This window comes from Oryx dammah, unplaced genomic scaffold, assembly GCF_014754425.2.
Source record: "Oryx dammah isolate SB20612 unplaced genomic scaffold, SCBI_Odam_1.1 HiC_scaffold_4, whole genome shotgun sequence".
Lineage (NCBI taxonomy): Eukaryota > Metazoa > Chordata > Mammalia > Artiodactyla > Bovidae > Oryx > Oryx dammah.
The window spans coordinates 38,352,572-38,375,670 of NW_024070188.1; positions in this window are offsets into that span (position 1 = coordinate 38,352,572).

Here is a 23,099-nt window from a genome sequence, read left to right on the forward strand (position 1 = left end):
ACTGAGAATTTGAGCGTTAAATTAACATTAATTATATGACCTGCATGCTGGAAAGATTAAATTTCTTATGCCCTAATTAGATAACGTCTCCTCATACATCAAACAATTTCCATTTTCATTCCCGGGTTTCAGGAATACAGTGCAAGGTGGTGAGAGGCAGTAGTGGAAGGTTTTCCTTCTCTGAGGTCAAAGTTTGGGGTGCCCAGCCAGCCACCAGCCCCGCTGCTTTCCTTTGTTTCTTTCCGTTGGCTTCACTGGGGAAGAGCCCTCAGGTTGGAAGAGGTCATATTTTAGAGAGTGAATCTCCTCCACCCTGTACAGACAGTGGTAGTTGGAGAGCAAGGAGCTTGATGGGCGGTCCTCAAGTAGACCTGGAACTCCAGAGGGACCCGTATCAACTGTCTGGAGAAAACCTGGGTCACTGGCCATTGTCTCAGGCTGAGAAAACTAGGCAGTAAGATCCCTGCGGGGAAGCGGAAGGAAGGGAAGTCCAGCCAAAATGCACCGCCGCGAACCCTTTTCAGAAGAAATGTCAAAGCTAGAATTGCAGGGACGCGAGAGATCCTCGATGTTGTATTTGCAAAAGAAAAAATGTTTTCTTAGGTGGGAAACAGTCAAAGGCCAAGACAAGGGCACTCAGTTCCTTCGAGAAGAGGTTTGACAAGAGGCTTGTCCGCCGTCTCCTCAGCAGTGCCCTGACATTTTGAAATCTCACACCTTGTTGGCCACAAGTGACCCTGAGTCTCTGCCTTACCCTGTCTGGGGCAACACAGGGCGGGGCGTCGGCCACAAGGCGGCTGGGAAGGAGGACCAGATGTTGCGTGGGTCTCCTTGCTTTAGTACCTGTTGCTGATGCAGGCGGCAGGGTTAAAGTGAACAGTACAGCCACCGGCCCCCACCTCCAGGGCAGATGGTCAGTGGTGGCGCGCGAGTCCGTTCTCTCGGTTCATAAGACGTGACTTAGGGGTCCCAGGGCTTCGAAAAAAGCTGCTCCGTGCATTTGGCTTGGTAACAATGCAGAGGACCTCAATTCCTGGGATTAGGATATCCTCTTGTATACACCAAGTGGCCCCAGACCTCTCACGTTTCCTTCTCCATCCTCCCCATCCTCCTCGTCTCACCGTCCCCCGGGGACAGTAAAGAACTCCGGGACCTTGCGGACAGCTGCCCCGAGCGCCGGGCGGGACGGAGCAGAGCAAGATTAAAACCTCAAGGCGGCGGACGCTAAGTCACTCAGAATAGAGTTTTCACGTGTCAGTGTTTCCATTCAGCCACTTTCAGGCTTCTGGGGAAGGGGCAGGTGCGGGAACGCGAGTCTACGCAGTTCTCAATGGCATTTACGTGGCAGGGGAAAGGGGTGTCAGGGCAGTTAGCAGATTCCGGCTGCTCGGGGCTCTGCCTGTTGGGTCCCCTTCCCGCGGAGCTGTCGGGACCGGGGTGGGGTAGAGGGAGGTGGGAGCGGAGGCAGGAGGAGGGGGCCGGTGAAGAGGGGCTCATCCCGGGCGGAGCCGGGCGGGACACTTCCCGGGGCTCCAGGCCCGGCGGCTTCCTCCCGCCGCCCGCCCTCCGACCTCCAGCGCGCGGCCCCGAGCTCGCTCGGCCGCAGTAATTACTTCGCGACCCTCAAACTCCCAGTGCAATCCGGTCTCAGGGTTGGAATGGACCTGGAAGTTAGAGACCACCGTCTCTCTGGGCCCCGGGGCTGTAGGGGCGCCTGCACGGAGCCCGGTGAAGACCGGGGGCTTCTGCGAAGTTCGGCCGAGTTTGAAACCCAGAGCCCGCTCTCCTCATCCCCCATCTCTCCCTCCCGCTGTACAAGGATGGGGTTCCGAACGGAGGGCGTAAGGACCGGAGTAACCGAGGTGAGGCGACAGTGGAAACGGTCGGAAGAGGGTGCCTCCCGCCTCCCTGAGAAGTACAGAAATCTCTCTCTTTTGGCAGAGACAACTCTGGCGGCAGGTCCACCGAAAGAGAGAGTCGCAGCTGTTGTGGCCAGAACTTTGCAGCCCGGATACTTTGGCTGAGAGAAGCCGCCGCTAGCTCACCGCAGCTTCCCTCCTCCCGTCTCCGCAGCGCTTTCAGTTTGAAGTGTTTCTCCGTTACACAGAGCACCCCTCTCCCCCACCTCCCGCCCCCAGCGTGCCTCTGCTGGAAACGGTTACTCCTTTTAAAAATTGGAAAATCAATACCAGTTTAGCCTCTTCCGTGAGATGATGCACTGTCTAACATTACAGGGAGGGAAACGGCCCGGCCGGAGGCATGGCTCCAGCCCCTGGAGAATTTTACTTAGAAATTGACAATGAACCGTGCTCAAGAGCGCTGCTGAAATATACTTTGGCTTAGTAGCACTACTATAAACCTAAGGCACATCTCTTACACATTGTCTGTTTGGTTGTGGCTGAGGTTTGGCTAAACGATTGATCAGAAGCTTGCACCGTGGGTGTTTATTCTTCCTGTTTTCTTGAACCAAATCTTGGATGGCTTCCTGATAGTTTTCAGATGCCATTTGCTGCACAGACAGATCTCATATGCCTACTGCAGATTGTCTTCAAAGTTCTAGTTTAAAGAGCATTATGTAAGCCTCTCTCTATTTACATAAGAGCTTTAACTCAAACCTCTCAGAAAACCATTTATTACCAACTGAAACCCATACAGGGTAGCAGCATAAATGACCTGTATCTTTATGATGCTCTCAAGAACAGCAGTAGTTCATTCTTGAAAAAGTAGATGTAACAAAGAATTGGAACATTTTGCATTTTTATTCACCTTGGTATCTTGTAATTTGAGCATCACTCTTAAGCTTAACTCAGACAGTGGGGACATTTATAGGATACTCTTGTTCTTTGTGAGGTCAGCATTTATCTAGGCCACAGAGCTAGCCCTGCCTCTCTCAAGTTGAATCCCAAAAGTGAGAATAAGTTTTAGTTAGTAGAATCAATTAAGTGCAAATTTAACTAAATTCTAAATTATTAAAAGGATCCATGAATACATGATCACTGTAAACAAAAGTCAAGCAATAATATATGGAATAAAATGTAACTTTTCTATTTCACTACCTTCACCTACATCACAGTTCCCATCCTTGAGATAACCACTGCTGATAGTTTAAGTTCCCTTCCCTCCATGGCTCCCCATCTACTTACTAAACTTTGGGCCAGATTTTTATTGTTATGCATTGTTACAATTCCTTTTAGCAAGAGGGGGCCTGGTGAAATAAAAAACTTAGTAATGAAGAGTTCAAGTTTGGGATACTCTAAAGAAGGAAAATGTTGTCTAATCACCAAGTCGTGTCTGACTCTTTTGCCACCCCAAGGACTGTAGTCAGCCAACCTTCTCTGCTCATGGGATTTCCCAGGCAAGAATACTGAAGTGGGTTTCCATTTCTGCCTCCAAGGGATCTTCCGGACCAGGGACTGAACCCAAGTCTCCTGCACTGGCAAGTGGATTCCTTACCGCTGAGCCAACAGGGAAACAAAAAAACTTGTTCCAAATGATGTGGGAAGCCAGCTTTGGAGTATTGCTTTATCACTGCTACTGCACTAGCTGGAAACAAGACAAAGCAAAATATCATTTAGAAACTGGCTCTTTCATGTCAATAGAGTCAATAGAAGAGATCAACTAACGTTCTGGGAACATCTTTGTTTAACTATTAAAAGCTAGAAATATATCAATAAGGTTCTTAGAGTCCAAGGTTCTTCCTGTTGAGCATCTTCTGTTTAAACAATCTTACCTGTCTCAGCAGACACAGCCAGCTGCTTTTTACAGCTAGGTCTCCAACATGGGACTTGTCTTGTTAGGGGAAGGGACTAGACTCCCAGACATCCTTTCACTGGATGCTGTTTCTGACACACAGTAAAGCTGTTACCAAGAAAAACCGTAGTCAGGCTGTGTCTCGAGCATCCTGTCCCTTTCTACCCTTCTCATTTTTGCCTATCACCCTGATCCCGCAGTTCCAGGTCTGCCCTTTGTGACATTTTAGCCCATTTAGACTCTTCCTTGTCATCATCAGTCTGATAAGGTAATCAGTGTCAAGGTGTTAAAAGCTGATACACGCTAAGAGGTATTTACATATATTTCCAAAGCATCTTGAAAGGTCCATGTTACAGGCCCCAAACAATGAATCTCAGTAGTGGAATTGGAATTTAAGACTCTGGTTGGCAGATGGGGAAGATATTTTAGGCAAGAGGAATTTGCAGCATTCCTAAAATATAGCCACATGGCCATGAGTCACCTTCTTTGTCCTCTCTTTAGAGACCAGCTCTACCTCTGTGATCTACCCAGATATGAACTTTCTACTGGAAAAACAGTGCCATTATAGAATTCTTTATTAGTAACTGGGCAGTGTTGGAACTGTTTTAATGGAGTTGTATTATAGAATTTGCCTTTGGTAACAGGTTTTCATGGGACTGACCCCACAATCTGGGGAAGAATGACCTATTTTGGCCTATGATATTATTTGTACCCTATTGTGACTGGTTTAGAAAATGCACATGACCCGAATAGGCCAATCAGAGTCAATGAACATTAGCTTCATAATTTTGTCTAGAATGGTGAGGAAGAAGAAAAAAGTTAAAGTTCTCATTACCCTACCTGCTAAAGTAAAATCATTCATCCTCTTAAAGCTCTGTTATGAAGAGGAGATGCTTGAAAGAAACCAATACAGAGAAACACATATGACAAGTAACATAAGATGACATAGTTGAGCTCTTGGATTCAGCTGCACCTTTACCCTTGGATTCTTTTTTTATGTAAGCCAAAAAAATCACTCCCACCTGCCCCCTCCCCCAGCCCCGCCCTGGAATTAGTTTGAGTTCATGCTCTTAAGGGCAGAGAGTTAAGTTAATCAAGTGGCTCAGCTCATGGCACAGCATCATTGGGTCTCACAAAGCCCTTCTTATATCTATCTTCCTTCTTTCTTCCCTCTCTTCTTCCTTCCTTCCTTCCTTCTCCTTTATCCCCATATCTCACTCAGATTCCTGTCTCTGTCATAGGCCACTGTTCTGTTTGTATATATTATTATTCTTTTTTTTTTTTAAATCCCAAACTCCTAATTTACCCCTTTCCCACACTTCCTCTCTCCTTTGGTAACCATCTGTTGTTTTCTATGTCTGTGAGTCTGTTTCTGTTTTGTAGTGAAGTTCATTTGTATCATATATTAGATTCCAGTGTAAGTGATCTCATATGATACTTGTCTTTCTCTTCCTGACTTACTTTACTTAGTATGTGATCTCTAGTTGCATCCATGTTGCGGCAAATGGCATTATTTCATTCTTTTTTATGACTGAGTAATATTGCATTGTATACATGTACCACATCTTATTTATCCCTTCATCTGTTGAAGGACATTTAGGTTGCTTCCATGTCTTGTCTTTTTGTGAATCATGCCACTATGAACATTGAGTACCTGTGTCTTTTCAAATTATAGTTTTCTCTGGATATATGCCCAGGAATGGGATTGCTGTATCTTATGATAGTTTTATTATTAGTTTTTTAAGGACCCTCCATACTGTTTTCCATATTGACTGCAACAATTTACATTCCCACCAAGAATTCCATGTATTCTTGAAAATACATGTTGTTTTTCTGAAGGAATTATTTTTGATTCTTATAAGTGACATTGTGTTGAAAACCTTGTTCTGTTTCTTGCATTTTCACTCATTACTGTATATTTAATATCTATTTATGTTGCTATGTGTACATCTAATCCATTGCTTAGAATTGCTACACAGTTCTTGATTGTGTATGTATCTGTCAAGCTTCAGTAGGTAAGAAAATAAACCATAGAAAAAAGTTGGAGATTGTGCCCTGTGCCCAGTCTGTATGTATAGCCGCAAACTTCTTCCCTAGTCTTTCAGCATTGTCTTAAATATCCATCTGTGCTCTTATGTTTACACTTTTTGTGTTGCTCCTCATGTGTCCTCATGCTTTGCTTTTCTACTCTTCCAATTATGGGTACTCAGATAGCCTCTAACTCTTTGCCACTACAGATAATGCTACACTGACCAGCTTGTTAGATATTTCCTTATGGACTTTTGTGTGAGTTTTGTACATATATATGTACATATATATATATCAGATATATATATTTCATAATTCAAATGGTGATAGTTTAGTTGCTAAGTCATGTCTGACTCTTGTGACCCCATGGACTGTGGCCTTCCAGGCTCCTCTGTTCATGGGATTTCCCAGGCAAGAGTGCTGGAGTGGGTTGCCATTTCCTTCTTCAGGGGATCTTCCCAACAAACCTGGGTCTCCTGCATTGTCTCCTGCATTGCAAACAGATTCTTTACTGCTGAATTACCAGGGAAGACCATAATCCAGATATCCAGGGGGAAATTTCAGCACCATAAGTTATTTAAATACTTGATGTGATTGACTAATGTAAAAGTGTTTTCCCAAATGGCTATACCAGTCTATATTTATACCAACTATCTATGATGATTCCTCTATCCCAGGGAGATCATGTGATTTATGCTCTAAATGGAGACACTTTTGACAATGAAAGCAGATATTAATAATTATGATGGACATTAAATGTAAACTAGGACTGTGGCATCTGGTCCCATCACTTCATGGGAAATAGACGGGGAAACAGTGGAAACAGTGTCAGACTTTATTTTTGGGGGCTCCAAAATCACTGCAGGTGGTGATTGCAGCCATGAAATTAAAAGATGCTTACTCCTTGGAAGGAAAGTTATGACCAACCTAGATAGTATATTGAAAAGCAGAGACATTACTTTGCCAACAAATGTCCGTCTAGTCAAGGCTATGGTTTTTCCAGCGGTCATGTATGGATATGAAAGTTGGACTGAAGAAAGCTGAGTGCTGAAGAATTGATGCTTTTGAACTGTGGTGTTGGGGAAGACTCTTGAGAGTCCCTTGGACTGCAAGGAGATCCAACCAGTCCATTCTAAAGGAGATTAGTCCTGGGTGTTCATTGGAAGGACTCATGCTAAAGCTGAAACTCCAGTACTTTGGCCACCTCATGGGAAGAGTTGACTCATTGGAAAAAACGCTGATGCTGGGAGGGATTGGGGGCAGGAAGAGAAGGGGATAACAGAGGATGAGATGGCTGGATGGCATCACCGAATCAATGGACATGAGTTTGAGTGAACTCCGGGAGTTGGTGATGGACAGGGAGGCCTGGCGTGCTGTGATTCATGGGGCTGCAAAGAGTCGGACATGACTGAGCAACTGAACTGAACTAAACTGAGGACTGTTTCAGACAAATCTGGATGTACGGTCACCTTGTGCTATCCTACATCTTGGCCAACTTGATGTTACCCAGCCTTCTTATTTCTGCCAGTCTACCTGTATGAAGGTGTTTTCCTTTTCCTTTTCTTTTGTTTTTCTCTGATTATGTTTAAGCACATTTTTCATGCTTGGATTTTCTTTTCTGTAAATTATCTGTTTATATGCATTATCCATCTTTCTTCAGTTGGGATTGCTACAGGGTTTCTTTGTAGATTCTAGATATTTGTAATTATTAGTTATAAACATTGTTGATGTCTTCACACTTTTTGCTTCCTGCCTATTAACTTAATCCAAGGTATTCTTCACCAAAAAATATTTAATTTTAATGGAATCATACACATCAGCAAAGTGGATCCAGGGGTATGCCATCCAACTCCCTGTTCAAGGAGAGACCTGTTATCCCAGCTGCTGGGGATGCTATTAGCAGACATATTTTAGTTTTCAGCCACTAATGGCCTCAACTGGACTCTTAGTTGTATTCCATTAACAGGTTATGCCTATTTGTCAGTACCATACATTGTTTTGTTTACTGTAGATTTGAAGTAAGTTTTTTTAATATAAATTTATTTATTTTAATTGGAGGTTAATTACTTTACAATATTGTATTGGTTTTGCCATACATCAACACGAATCCGCCACAGGTATACACGTGTTCCCCATCCTGAACCCCCCTCCCTCCTCCCTCCCCATACCATCCCTCTCTGTTGTCTCAGTGCACCAGCCCCAAGCATCCAGTATCATGCACTGGGAAGTGTGGTTGCTGCAATTTTGTTCTTTTTAAAGATTGTTTTGGGAATTCTCTGTTCCTTGCAATTCCAAATGCAGTTTAGGATCAATTTGATCATTTCTGGAGAAAAACGCAGCTAAAATTTTAACAGGGATTATATTGATATGCAGATCAGTTTGGGGGTCGTTGCCATTTTAACAATAATAAATAAATAAGTCTTATAAACCATAAACATGGTGTATCTTTCCATTTATTTAGATCTTCTTTAAGTTCTTTTAATAATGTTTTGTAGTTTCAGGGAACACACCTATCTTGTACTTTGGTTAAATGTATTCCCAAGTATTTTATTCTTTTTAATGCTATTATAAGTGAAATATTTTTCTTAATTTTATTTTTACATTATTCATTTCTGGCGTACAGAAATGAAACTGATTTTTATATGTTGATCTTATATGACCTTATATCCTGTAACTTTTTGAACTCATTTATTAGTTCCAATAATTTTTTCTTACTACATATCATATCATATCATCTATGAGCAGAGATAATTTTAGTTCTTCCTTTTGTCTAATTCCCTTGGGTAGAACTTCTAGTGCAGTATAAATAGCTGTGGTGAGAATATACATCCTTGTCTTGTTTCTGATCTTGAGGGAAAGGTTTTGGTCTTTTAGCATCAAGTATGATGTTAGTGTGGGTCCTTTTGTCAAACTGAGAAAGTTCCTTGTTTGTTCAGTGGTTTTATCATGAAAGGGTGATGGATTTTGTCAAATGATTTTTCTGTGTCTATTGAGACAGTCATGTGGTTTTTCCTACCTTTAATCTATTAATATGGTGCATTGATTGATTTTCATGTTGAACCAACCTTGCACTCCTGGAATAAATCCCACTTGGTCATGATGTATACTCATTTAATATGCTTCTGGGTTGAGTTAACTAGTATTTGTTGAGGACTTTTACATCTATATTTATAAGGAATATTGGTCTCTAGTTTTCTTGTGATACCTTTGTCTATCTTTGGTATCAGGATAATAATGGTTTCATAGTACGAGTTAGGAAGTATTGCTTCCTCTTCTATTTTTTGGAAGAGTTTGAGAAGTCTTGATGGTAATTCTTCAAATGTTTCATAGAATTCATCAGTGAGTTTTTCACTGATTATTAAGATCACGCTACCTGGTTTCAGTTTGAATGGTCTTTTTACACTCCTACTATGCGAAGTGAAGACTGCCTATGTGTGTGTGTGTGTGTTTTGTTGTACACAAGAGCATATTCTACATTCTACACAGGGCATATATTCAGTTCTCAGTTTATAATTGTAAGAAGAACTTCAGATCTATTCTAATAGCTGACCCATTAAGATTTGTTCTTCAATAACTTTGCTCAGTTAAGTTCAGCTGGGCCATCAGTCTTATTATCTTAGGCATTTATACAATAACATTATTGCATAATAAGGATGTCAAAATTCCAGTAGGTGGAACCAGTGACTCTCTAAGGAAAATAAATTTGTTGTATAGATGAAGTGAAATCATCATCATTCAAACACTTGGCAGATTTTATGTTTTGGCTTTTGTTTTATGTATGTATTTATTTTAACTTTGCTTTCATTGCAGTTTGTATTTACTTACATACACAACTTCCTGTGAGAATTCAAAGGGAATTAAAGAAATGTCATGATAATTCTATCACACTATTTAAATGATATCAATTTACCAAGATGTATAAATAAAATAATGAGAAAATAAGTAAATATTCACACATTTTTCAGCTATTTTATGTGCTGAAAAAATTTTGCAGAAGAGACTCAGTAAATATTTCACCTCCCCAAATGAGAGTCTCTCTGGCTTTATTTCACAAAATTCAGGAACATTCTAGCTATATTTAGGCCAGGAGAGCAAGTAAACCTCATCTCATTCACGCTGGGGATAAGGGAAGCTTAATAGCAAACATTCACTGAAACTGGAAGCAGGCATCCCTGGCTACTTAGGATAGTTTATAATAAATGGCCATCCGGTAAAGGATGCATTATTTACATTTGTGTTCATGAGGTGTGAGCCTGTCCTTTTTTGGATGATGTGCTCAGCTCTTCCAGGAGAGCCCCCAAAAGTCCAGAGAAAAGCCAAAAAGGATGTATTTTCCCACTTGTTTCATGATTTTCTCAGAATAATCAGTCAAGGCCAAATTGCTGTACATTGACTATTCAGTACCTAGTTCTGTGTTTATGGAGTTAGCACACAATATATGTGGAAGCGGAACAGTGGCACACTTGTTTCTCTCCTTTCACTGGAAACACATGAGCAAAATCTAATCTCTAACTCTCTTCTACTTAAAAAATATTTTTAAAAATTCATTGACCAATAAAATTCTTTTCTTCTTATTTCATGTTACATTTTTTTTTCAACCAAATATTGAGCCAAGGGATGTAAAGGTGAATGAGACACCATGTTAGGAGATGGGGATAGGAAGCAATACGCCCCTTGGTTCTCTCATGAGCTCACAGCCTACTGGGGGAGATAGCATAATGTAGTCTCTGACATCTTCACTCATTTACTGATGAAATTTCCTATTCATTCGATGTAGCGTGCCCACACAGCAGGTACTGTGCTAAGCCTTTTAAAGCCGTGGTTTGCAACCTTGGTTCTAACGCAGAGAATCCCCTGGAAAACTTAACAGAGATATCTTGGTTCACCTTCAGAGATAATGGTTTCAGTGGTTTGAATGCAGCATGGGCACTGGGGCTAGGAACAATGTCCTGGGAGATTCAAATTGCCCTCAAGGCTGAGAATCACTGTTCTAAAGAGAGAAAGGTATTCTTCCTTTCTTCAGGGAAGAAGAATATCATAATATCCTGGGAGAAACAGACAAGCAACCAGACAATTACAATCCAGTGTGAAAAGCCTTTGATAAACATGAGTGTGGGGAGCTGTGGTCTTTCTTCTCATTTTACAAATGAAGAATCTGAGGGTTTCTCCTGTTAGTGGATTTGTCCAACATTATGGATTGAGCATGTAGGTGACACAGTCAGGATAGAAACCTAGATCTGTCAGATCAGATCACTACACTAACTCCCAGAAAAAGGAAACTATACTTCCCAATAAAAGGTAAAGATAAACACCAGGATTTATTTTCATTATTTTAGAAGGACGTTTACAGTGCTCTAGTATGGATAAAGTGCTCACATGAATTTCTAAAGATTTGTAGGTGAAGAACTATAACAACATAAAAATACTGTCATGATTCCATGTTCTTAAAATATTTACCAAATCTACTGTAAGGAAATCATGCAAAGTCAATATTTTTGCATCATGATTCCTATGTGTCTTATTGTATCCACTTAACACAATTGGGCAATGTTTATTTACTTACGATTCTCATGAAAATATGGAAACAGTGAATATAATTTTGGATGTTAGGATGGACGCCTCTTCGATAATCTGATCCATAATGATTAACTCTTGAAATGTGCAACAGTACTCTGGACACCCTTTCTCGAAAGTGCCATTCTAGCTGGGCTTCTTTGCTTTCCCAGAGACTTCACAGCATCCTCATATTTTTATGCAGGAAACTGTAAAAATCTGAATGCAAAGTTTCTGTTTGTTCTATTTTAGCTTTTTATTTTTCATTTTTTTTCTTTAGGAAAACTGTTGCCTGTGGAAAAACATCTCAGCTCATCATAAAAAGGGTCTACGCAGGCAAAAAGCAAAAGAACTTTTCTGTATTTTGTACTAATGTTTTATACATCAGTGAGGTTGTGCATGGCATGTCCAAATTGAAAAGAAAAAAACTGAAGCAACGTCTCAGCGATGTCCATCTGGAGGTTTCCTGAGTAAGGATTATTAGCTAAACCCTAGAAGAAACCCCTAGATCTTGCCAAAAGAAGGCTGGAGGTGGAACTGACAAAAAAAAGACAAAACAAACTGAATTTTCTATCCATATTACAGGAGCAACCCAGTCTAGGCAGAGATTCCATTTCTAAAAGTGATTTTAAAAAGAATAAAAAAAACCTCAATGATGCAAATATTTTGTGAGAATAAACATTTGAGCGTCATTGAGATATTTAATAGTTATATTAAAATGTTTTTGATTTGGAAATTTCTGAAACTTTAAAATATTACAATTATTCGAATTATGCATATCTGTAGGGGTTCTTTTAGATGTCATGTAGCTGTTCCATTTTTATCTGTGAGACTCTATTGAAGTTCTGTTGAGCTGATTGTATGGAAAGGTCCTACAAAGTTCAAGATACATTTTCTTCCCTAGATCTCAGGATAATAATAACCAGAGGTTACTGCTTTTGGTCATTATATGGAATAAAATCTTTAGTTATTTCCATTCATTGGTTTATATATGTAAGCCAGCTTCTTTTGGAGCCACACCCAGGAAGCAGATGTCTGGGATTTTTGCTGTTATCTCAAAGAGACTGAGGCCCATATGAAATTTAACATGGGCAACTCAGCATGAGATGCTTCATGGTGGGCATTCAAACCTGAGGAAGCAGTTTATGGAGTATGGAAAGAGCTATTCCAGGATATAAGGTTATATGTGGAATATGGAGCTTACCTTTTCTACAAATTATGTGTATAACTGGGCTGTTGTGTAGTAATGTTATTGTGAACACAGCCCTCTGTATCAGCAAGCATGTGAGTAATGACTCCCAACCCCAAAGCTAACTATCTTAACAATAGGAAACTTCTGTTGTCCTACATATCAAGAAATCCTGAGTCAGAGTGTTGTCAATTCGTTGGCTCATTGATTCATTAAGAACCCACGTTCTTGCCATTTCTTTTTTCCTCGTTTTTGCAAAATTGTTCATGCAGTTTCAGGCATAACATATCACAGTGTCCAACAGTAGAAGAAAGATGTTTCATCTCATGTGTCTCTTTATTGAGAGGAAGTGAAAGTTTTCCAAAGTCCCCAGAAGACTATGTCCGTAGACTGGAACTCAGTGTTGTGCACATATCTAAATCAGTTACTCACAAAGCAATCAGAATTATCTGAATTGTATTCCTTGCCAGGTTTTATTCTGAGTCATATGAGAGGATGGACACTTTAACTGAACTGGGGCCTCTCCTCGTAAGGGAGAAAGTGAATGACTGTTAGCTGGGCAAAAATGGGTGGGATTATAAAGAAAGTGATAGAGGAGAGTGATCGAGGGAAAAAACCGTTCAAGGAAATAAGGTGCTTCTTTATAGGAACAGACGGACTATAGGAAGCAACACAGTAAAAGGACTCTATTTTTAGCCAACCAAAGTGGATCTCGATGTACAACAGGTCAGGATTGTGGGTAAAACAGAAAAAGGATTTGGAAACTGCCTGTGCTGGTCCCTGAATTGATGTCCATTTTGTTTTCTGGATGATTAAGCCAGTTAAAGTAATTTTTACAATGAATCAAGATGAGGGTGCAGTGTTTAAATGACTTGCTCAGGTTCACATGATACATTCGATGATCACTTCCAATCTGCAAATAGACATGGGAATGGTTTCTTGTGAATGCCCCTGACATCATTTGTTCATTCATTTCTTCACAAGTATTTATTGAGCGTCCATGTTCTAGGTGCCATTTTAAGCTCTGGATTTTATGTTAAACTATGAATAAAAAAATCTATGCTCACATGAATCTTACATTGTAGCATAAGAAATAATCAAGTAATCAAATGAATATATAAAGAATAGATGGTGATAAGTTCTACGGAGTAAAATAAAGCAATGCAAGGTAAGATGAGGCAAATTTGGTGCTTTTACATGTTCAGTAAGGATCCTACTGGGCTTCCCAGGTGGCGCTAGTGGTAAAGAACCCTCCTGCCAATGCATGAGACTTAAGAGTGATTGGATCCCTGGGTTGGGAAGATCCCTTGGAGGAGGGGATGGCAACCCACTCCAGAATACTTGCCTGGAGAATCCCATGAAAGACAGAACCTGGCAGGCTACAGTCCACAGAGTTGAAAAGAATCGGACACGAGTGAAGTGACTGCACATGCATACACACAAGGAACTTATTAAAATTATTTGATCAGAGACTTCAGGGAGGGTGTGGCCATGAGGATATCTAGTGGGGGAATGTTCCAGGCAGAGGAAATGGAAGATACAAAGATCCTGATGTAGGAGCTGGCTTGAAGGCCAAGAAAGTTAGTGTGGCTTGAGTACAGAAGAAGCCAGGGAGCAATGAGTTGAGAGCAGTCACAGATCACACAGAGCCTGTTGGCCATGGTTCTCTGAGTGTATTCTCCAGACCAGCAGCACCAGCACCTCCCAGAACTTGTTAGAGATGCGAATTACTGTGCTGCACCCCAGCTTCCTGAGTCAAGAAACTCCAGGTATGGCCCAGCAATCTGATCTGTGTTTTAATAAGATGCCAGACATTTCTGATTCTGTTGCAGCTCAAGTTCAAGACCCAGGGTTGGAGGCTATGTTTGGATTTTATTCTGAGTTAAATGGAGAGCCACTGAAGTGTTTTAATCATAGGACATAACTGGATTTTCATTGAAAAATGATCACTCAGGCTGCTTTGTTCAAAACAAACTACAGGGAAGCAAAGGAAAGAAGCCAAGAAATCAGTTGGAGATTACTGTCATGGTGTGAGCAAGAAGTGATGGTGGCCTGGACTGGAATGGTAATAGAGGTAGTGAGAAGTAGTTGGATTCTGCATTTATATTGAGGCAGAGCCAAAAAGAATTGCTGATGGAATATATATGATATGAGAGAAGAGGGAAAGAGTAGATAGGAAGGACCCCAAAGGTTTTGGCCTCAGCAACTGGAAGGATGGAATAGCTCTTTATGGAGATGCAGAAAACCACAGGGGTGGATGGTTTAAGGGTGAAAATGAAGAGTGTGCTTTGGGGATAAAATTTGGCTGTTGTCAGGGCATATGTGCTATTTAAAGCAATGGGCCTGAGGACTTCCCTAGTGGTCCAGTGGCTCAGACTCTGCTCCCAATGCAAGGTACCCGAGTTTGATCTCTGGTCAGGGAACTAGATCCTACATGCCGCAACTAAGGACCCTGCATGCCGCAACAAAGATGGAAGATCTTGTGTGCCACAACCAAGACCCAAGGCAGCTAAATAAATGAGATAAATATACAAAATGATAAAACAATGGGCCCAGATGAGATCATTTAAGGGATGAGTATAGATGGAGAAGCAGTCTTAGAGCTGAGCCCTGAATATCTGAGAGATAGGGGATGAGGAGAAACCAACAGAGGAAACTGGAAAAGAGTAACCTGTGCGATTGGATGTTCTTAGGATGTTCTTAGTCACTCAGTTGTGTCCAATTCTTTGCGACCCCATGGACTGTAGCCCACCAGGCTCCTCTGTCCATGGAATTCTCCAGGCAAGAATACTGAAGCGGGTTGCCATGCTTTCCTCCAGGGGATCTTCCTAACCCAGGGATCGACCCAGGTCTCCCGCATTGCAGGCTGATTCTTTACCACCTGAGTCATGACAGATTGAAAGAGAAAGAGAAGATGATGCCCTCAAAGCCAAATTCAGAAAGTGATTGAAGGGAGTGGCAGCAGGGGTTGAAACAGGGTGAGGAGAGCCAGGCACTTGACTCGGGGGCAACTTCTAAAGGGGGCAGCAAGAAAGTCATCAAAATAATTAATATAATGTAATATTTATAAAAAGAAAATGTTACTTAAGCAATCCATGATAAACAAAATATCACAATTTAAGTCAAGACAAGATCAGACCCTCCAGCTCACACCACTTAACTTATGCCTCTCACTTTGGTCCTGGCCTGGCCAGATTTTATCTTATTTACAGTTTTGGTATTTGGTTCATCATGAATTTTTTGTATTTATTTTCCTTTGAAAATATTACAGTGAAATATTACTTTCAATGTTTGGGGCACCTACTTAAAATTTGCACCTGCAATGAACACCTCACTTGCCTTACCTATACTCAGGGTAAAATACAGGCAGAGGATAGATTGGGTTTAAGAATACAGATCTGGGATTGACACATATAGACTATAGATATTACATATAAAATAGGTAACTATTTTATATAGGTGTTTTATACAGATAACTATTTTATAACTATTTTATACAGGTATAAAATAGCCCTTATGCCCAGGGAACTCTACTTACTGCAGGTCACTGTGGTGACCTGAATGGGACAGAAGTCCAGCTGTGCAGGCATAGAAGGGCCTAGAGGAGCCATCCCACGCTGAAGGTCAGGAAGGGTGGCGGGAGGAGATACCCCTCATCCAAGGTAAGGAGCAGCAGCTGTGCTTTGCTGGAGCAGCCGTGAAGAGATACCCCACACCCAAGGTAAGAGAAATTCAAGTAAGATGGTGGTGTTGCAAGAGGGCATCAGAGGGCAGACACACTGAAACCATACTCACAGAAATCTAGTCAATCTAATCACACTAGGATCACAGCCTTGTCTAACTCAATGAAACTAAGCCATGCCCATGGGGCAACCCAAGATGGGCGGGTCATGGTGGAGAGGTCTGACAGATTGTGGTCCACTGGAGAAGGGAATGGCAAGCCACTTCAGTATTCTTGCCTTGAGAACCCCATGAACAGTGAAAAGGCAAAATGAGAGGATACTGAAAGAGGTACTCCCCAGGTCAGTAGGTACCCAATGTGCTACTGGAGGTCAGTGGAGAAATAACTCCAGAAAGAATGAAGAGTTGGAGCCAAAGCAAAAACAGTACCCAGCTGTGGATGTGAGTGGTGATAGAAGCAAGGTCCAATGCTGTAAAGAGCAATATTGCATAGGAACCTGGAACGTCAGGTCCATGAATCAAAGCAAATTGGAAGTGATCAAACGAGATGGCAAGAGTGAACGTCGACATTCTAGGAATCAACGAACTAAAATGGACTGGAATGGGTGAATTTAACTCAGATGACCATTACATCTACTACTGCGGGCAAGAATCCCTCAGAAGAAATGGAGTAGCCATCATGGTCAACAAAAGAGTCCGAAATACAGTACTTGGATGCAATCTCAAAAACGACAGAATGATCTCTGTTCGTTTCCAAGGCAAACCATTCAATATCACAGTAATCCAAGTCTATGCCCCAACAAGTAATGCTGAAGAAGCTGAAGTTGAACAGTTCTATGAAGACCTACAAGACCTTTTAGAACTAACACCCAAAAAAGATGTCCTTTTCATTATAGGGGACTGGAATGCAAAAGTAGGAAGTCAAGAAATACCTGGAGTAACAGGCAAATTTGGCCTTGGAATACAGAATGAAGAAGGGCAAAGACTAATAGAGTTTTGCCAAGAAAATGCACTGGTCATAGCAAACACCCTCTTCCAACAACACAAGAGAAGACTCTACACATGGACATCACCAGATGGTCAACACCTAAATCAGACTGATTATATTCTCTGCAGCCAAAGATGGAGAAGCTCTATACAGTCAACAAAAACAAGACCAAGAGCTGACTGTGGCTCAGATCATGAACTCCTTATTACTAATTTCAGACTTAAACTGAAGAAAACAGGGAAAACCGCTAGACCATTCAGGTATGAACTCAATCAAATCCCTTATGATTATACAGTGGAAGTGAGAAATAGATTTAAGGGCCTAGATCTGATAGATAGAGGGCCTGATGAACTATGGAGTTAGCTTCGTGACACTGTACAGGAGACAGGGATCAAGACCATCCCCATGGAAAAGAAATGCAAAAAAGCAAAATGGCTGTCTGGGGAAGCCTTACAAATAGCTGTGAAAAGAAGAGAAGCGAAAAGCCAAGGAGAAAAGGAAAGATATAAGCATCTGAATGCAGAGTTTCAAAGAATAGCAAGAAGAGATAAGAAAGCCTTCTTCAGTGATCAATGCAAAGAAAGAGAGGAAAACAACAGAATGGGAAAGACTAGAGATCTCTTCAAGAAAATTAGAGATACCAAGGGAACATTTCATGCAAAGATGGGCTCGATAAAGGACAGAAATGGTCTGGACCTAACAGAAGCAGAAGATATTAAGAAGAGGTGGCAGGAATACACAGAAGAACTATACAAAAAGGATCTTCATGACCCAGATAATCACGATGGTATGATCACTCATCTAGAGCCAGACATCCTGGAATGTGAAGTCGAGTGAGCCTTAGAAAGCATCACTATGAAAAAAGCTAGTGGAGGTGATGGAATCCAGTAGAGCTATTTCAAATCCTGAAAGATGATGCTGTGAAAGTGCTGCACTCAATATGCCAGCACATTTGGAAAACTCAGCAGTGGCCATAGGACTGGAAAAGGTCAGTTTTCATTCCAATTCCAAAGAAAGGCAATGCCAAAGAATGCTCAAACTACTGCACAATTGCACTCATCTCACATGCTAGTAAAGTAATGCTCAAAATTCTCCAAGCCAGGCTTCAGCAATATGTGAACTGTGAACTTCCTGATGTTCAAGCTGGTTTTAGAAAAGGCAGAGGAACCAGAGATCAAATTGCCAACATCCACTGGATCATGGAAAAAGCAAGAGAGTTCCACAAAAACATCTACTTCTGCTTTATTGACTATGCCAAAGCCTTTGACTGTGTGGATCACAAGAAACTGTGGAAAATTCTGAAAGAGATGGGAATACCAGACCACCTGACCTGCCTCTTGAGAAATCTGTATGCAGGTCAGGAAGCAACAGTTAGAACTGGACATGGAACAACAGACTGGTTCCAAATAGGAAAAGGAGTATGTCAAGGCTGTATATTGTCACCCTGCTTATTTAACTTCTATGCAGAGTACATCATGAGAAACGCTGGGCTGGAAGAAACACAAACTGGAGTCAAGATTGATGGGAGAAATATCAATAACCTCAGATATGCAGATAACACCATCCTTATGGCAGAAAGTGAAGAGGAACTAAAAAGCCTCTTGATAAAAGTGAAAGAGGAGAGTGAAAAAGTTGGCTTAAAGCTCAACATTCAGAAAACGAAGATCATGGCATCTGGTCCCATCACTTCATAGGAAATAGATGGGGAAACAGTGGAAACAGTGTCAGACTTTATTTTTTGGGGCTCCAAAATCCAAGCAGATGGTGACTGCAGCCATGAAATTAAAAGACGCTTATTCCTTGGAAGAAAAGTTATGACCAACCTACATAGTATACTCAAAAGCAGAGACATTACTTTGCCGACTAAGGTCTGTCTAGTCAAAGCTATGGTTTTTCTTGTGGTCATGTATGGATGTGAGAGTTGGACTGTGAAGAAGGCTGAGTGCCAAAGAATTGATGCTTTTGAACTGTGGTGTTGGAGAAGACTCTTGAGAGTCCCTTGGACTGCAAGGAGATCCAACCAATCCATTCTGAAGGAGATCAACCCTGGGATTTCTTTGGAAGGAATGATGCTAAAGCTGAAACTCTAGTACTTTGGCCACCTCATGCGAAGAGCTGACTCATTGGAAAAGACTTTGATGCTGGGAGGGATTGGGGGCAGGAGGAGAAGGGGATGACCGAGGATGAGATGGCTGGATGGCATCACTGACTTGATGGACATGAGTCTGAGTGAAGTCCGGGAGTTGGTGATGGACAGGGAGGCCTGGCGGGCTGCGATTCATGGGGTCTCAAAGAGTCGGACACGACTGAGCGACTGAACTGAACTGAACTGATGTATGGCTGATTCACTGTGCAACTGACACAACATTGTAAAGCAATTATAACTCTAAAAAGTTAATTAAAAAGTCCAACTTAAAAAAAATAGAATATAGAGTCAGTGGTGATTTTTACAAAAACTAACTCAGTAGTGCTGTGAAGAAACATGTAACCAGGGAGGGTTCAAGAGGGCATGGGAGGAGGAGAATTGAAGACAGTGAACCCAGACTCTTCTCTTAGAGAATTTTGCTATGAATGAGGCACGGAGAAATGGACATTAGCCTCAGGGTACATGGGTTCCAATCCAGGTTCTATTTCATATGGAAACTATTACAGCAGGTTTATATACAGAGAGAAAGAAAAGTTGGAGGGTTGATCATTTATAAGAAGGGACGTGTACCATAAAGAGAGCAGATGCTGGACAGTTGTGGATGCGAATGTGCTGATGAGGAGGGTGTCCATGGCTTGGAGTAAGGACAGGGAGCTATTTTCAGTTTCACCGTAAGAAAATCAAGTCAGTTTAAAAAAGGACAAATGTTAAGAACATATAAATTCTTTTTTTTTTTAAGTTAATGGAGGAAGAAGTTAATTATTTTTTTTTGCTGCCCTGGGTCTTTGTTGCTGCATGCGGGATTTCTCTAGCTGTGGTGAAGGGAGGCTTCTCTCTAGTTGCACCGCATGGGCATCTCATTGTGGTGGCTTCTCTTGTTGTGGAGCACAGGCTCTAGGTGCTCAAGCTCAGTAGTTGCAGCTCTCGGGCTTAGCTGCTCCCGGGCATGTGGAATCTTCTGGGACCAGGGATCGATCCCTGCATTAGCAGGTAGATTCTTAACCACTGGACCACCAGGGAAGTCTCATATGAATTATTAAAAGAGGAAAAGCAGTTTAAGAAGGAAAAAATAACATTAAACAACAGTGGTTATGATTGTGAGCATTTCTGGCAGCAAAGACAATAGGGAGATGATATAAATGACCTAACTTATTATGGAGAGGAGGAAATACAACCATCCCTTCATGGAGGAGCTGCTCCTATAATTGACCCCTGTAACTACTGCATATGTAGCATGTGTAACAGAAGGGGTAAACATCCTTAGCAACTGTTGGCCTCACCGAAACAGAAGTGCAGTCAATGTGGATCATTCTTATGCTCTCCTCTGAGATAAGGCCATGTCGTATGCTACGAAGGGAAGTTGCCTAAGTATTTAACCTTTTGATATTTAATATGACATATCTCTGGGCTTCTCTGGTGGCTCAGACGGTAAAGAATCTGCCTGCAATGCGGAAGACCAGGGTTTTATCCCTGGGTTGGGAAGATCCCCTGGAGGAGGAAATGGCAACCCACTCCAGTATTCTTGCTTGGAGAATCCCATGGACAGAGAAGCCGGGTGAGCTACAGTCCATGGGGGTGGCAACAAGTTGGCACAACTGAGCGACTAACACACACACACACACACACTGTATCTGTAGAACTTCGACTCTAGAGGTGCAGGCAGCTTAAACTTACTTTCTGTCTGGGTCTCATTGTCAAACACATCAAGGTCATTCTGTCTAGCTTGGTGAACAGTCTATTAGCTCTGCTCCACTGTGGATTAAGGACAGTTTAATTCCTATGGGAACCAAGTGGTGGTATTCACACATTTAAGAAAGTAAGGAGGTTGCTTTGTGTTTTTGCCCTCACGTGATGCCTTTATACCTCACATGTAGGGTCATAGACAGACCTGTGGGCAAAGCCAGAGTTTTCCAAGGCAGTTGAAACTGTTTTGTTAAGACAACCCAAGTAGCATGACAGAAATGACTTTTGCTTTAGTATTTTCCAGAGAGGGTGCTATCAGACATCCACAGCCAAATCAAAATGTTATGTTGTACAGTGTACACTTACCATCTAGACGTCCTGATGGGGTCCCAGAGTTGCAGAACACACCCCTTAGATGATAGAATGAATTAGACTCATGAATGGAATTATTTATTATTGATCTCTTAGAGGTTGGTGTATATCAGCCCAGAATTGTAATTTTCATTTGACAAATATTTTTAGTTTGTTATTCCTGAAAGTAAGTGGCTACTAGGATCATTTGGCACTTAAGAAGAGAGCCATTTAGTGTTCAGTTCAGTCAGATAAGCAAACACCACAATTAAAATATAGTCAAATCAAATGTTTTGATGCACACTGACTAAATTTTTCAAATTTCAGCTTGTGGGGTTGGTACAAGTAAATCCAGCCAAAGCATGTGTCTTCAATGCCCCTTTCCCTTCCTTTTTTCTGTCATCAGTGCAGAAACTCTGCTAGGAGAATGAGATGAGAAAATCTAACTGGCAGAACTGGGAGCTAGCCTGTCTAGGGGATCCTGGACTGATCAAAGCAGGTGGAGGGAAGGAGTGAAGTCTCAGGACTGTGCTGGGTGGTGAGGGGGGAGACAGAGTGCCCAGGAGCCCAGAAAAGTGTCACAGGGTTAAACTAGTACAGACGCTAGAGTTCTGCTTGGGTGGGATCACACGCTGCTCTCCCAGACTTAAAGTGCCAAGATCTCTGTGAAATCATGAAGAAGTCCGATCTCAAAAGGGGAAACCATTCAAGTCTCTGGTCTCTTAGAGATGATTCATCTCTAAGTCATTTTATACTTTTGAAATTTGTCAGTGATATAATGGGAGCAAAGTTTTTCCTGTAAAGAAGACATAGGCTGTTTGTTTCTTGCAAAGGAAGTGAAAAATGAGGAAACCATCTGGCATTTGCTCAAAATATCTAGATAATTGAGGCCAAAGTATCTTTTAGCTTAATTTTATATCAATGAACATCCTTCATGCTCCCTTCCACATTTGCTGGGTAGAAAGCATCTTCAGGAAAGAGCTCGAGATTGTCTAAGAATTTTGAAATACAACAACTATTAATCCTATTGGATTGTGTCCTCCTCTATCCCTAGCAATTCTGCTTTTTGAATTTCATATATATGTGTGTATCTATTAATTAAAGTGATATTCTTTAAGCAGCATTATAGATGGAAAACTCTTACCTTTATTGAAAATTTCACTGTGCTGATCAGATAGTTTTCATAGGTGATGTGATCGCTCTGTGATTTCTTGGAATTTGCATTTCAAAGCTGATTGATAGACAAAATGAGATGAAGTTGATGTCCTTTTTGTACAATAGAGATGTAGGATGATTCTTTGCTGGAGAAACATTATTATTTACTGACAAGGTTATTTAATAAATTTAACTTTGCATTTTTAATGCAGAATCATATGTTTCTGTACCACATATTAAAAGCTTCCCATTTCTTAGGAAAGCAAATTCACATTTATAAGACATCTAATAGATGTCTTATCACCTCTACATAAGTGTTATAGAGTATTGTTTTATTATTCATTGAGAAATATATTGTTATATCTTCTCGTGTGAAAAGATAAGTACCATCTTTCATTCCTAGTGTTAATCTGGATTTTTAATTCCTAGTTTTCATTTTCTACAAAGTGTAGACTACTTTTTGTTTTGCTGGGAATAAGTTAAAAAGTTTTAGGAAACATTGTAACTCCCTAACTCTTTTTGCAACCTCATGAACGGTAGCCTGCCAGGTTCCTCTGTCCATGGGATTTCCTAGG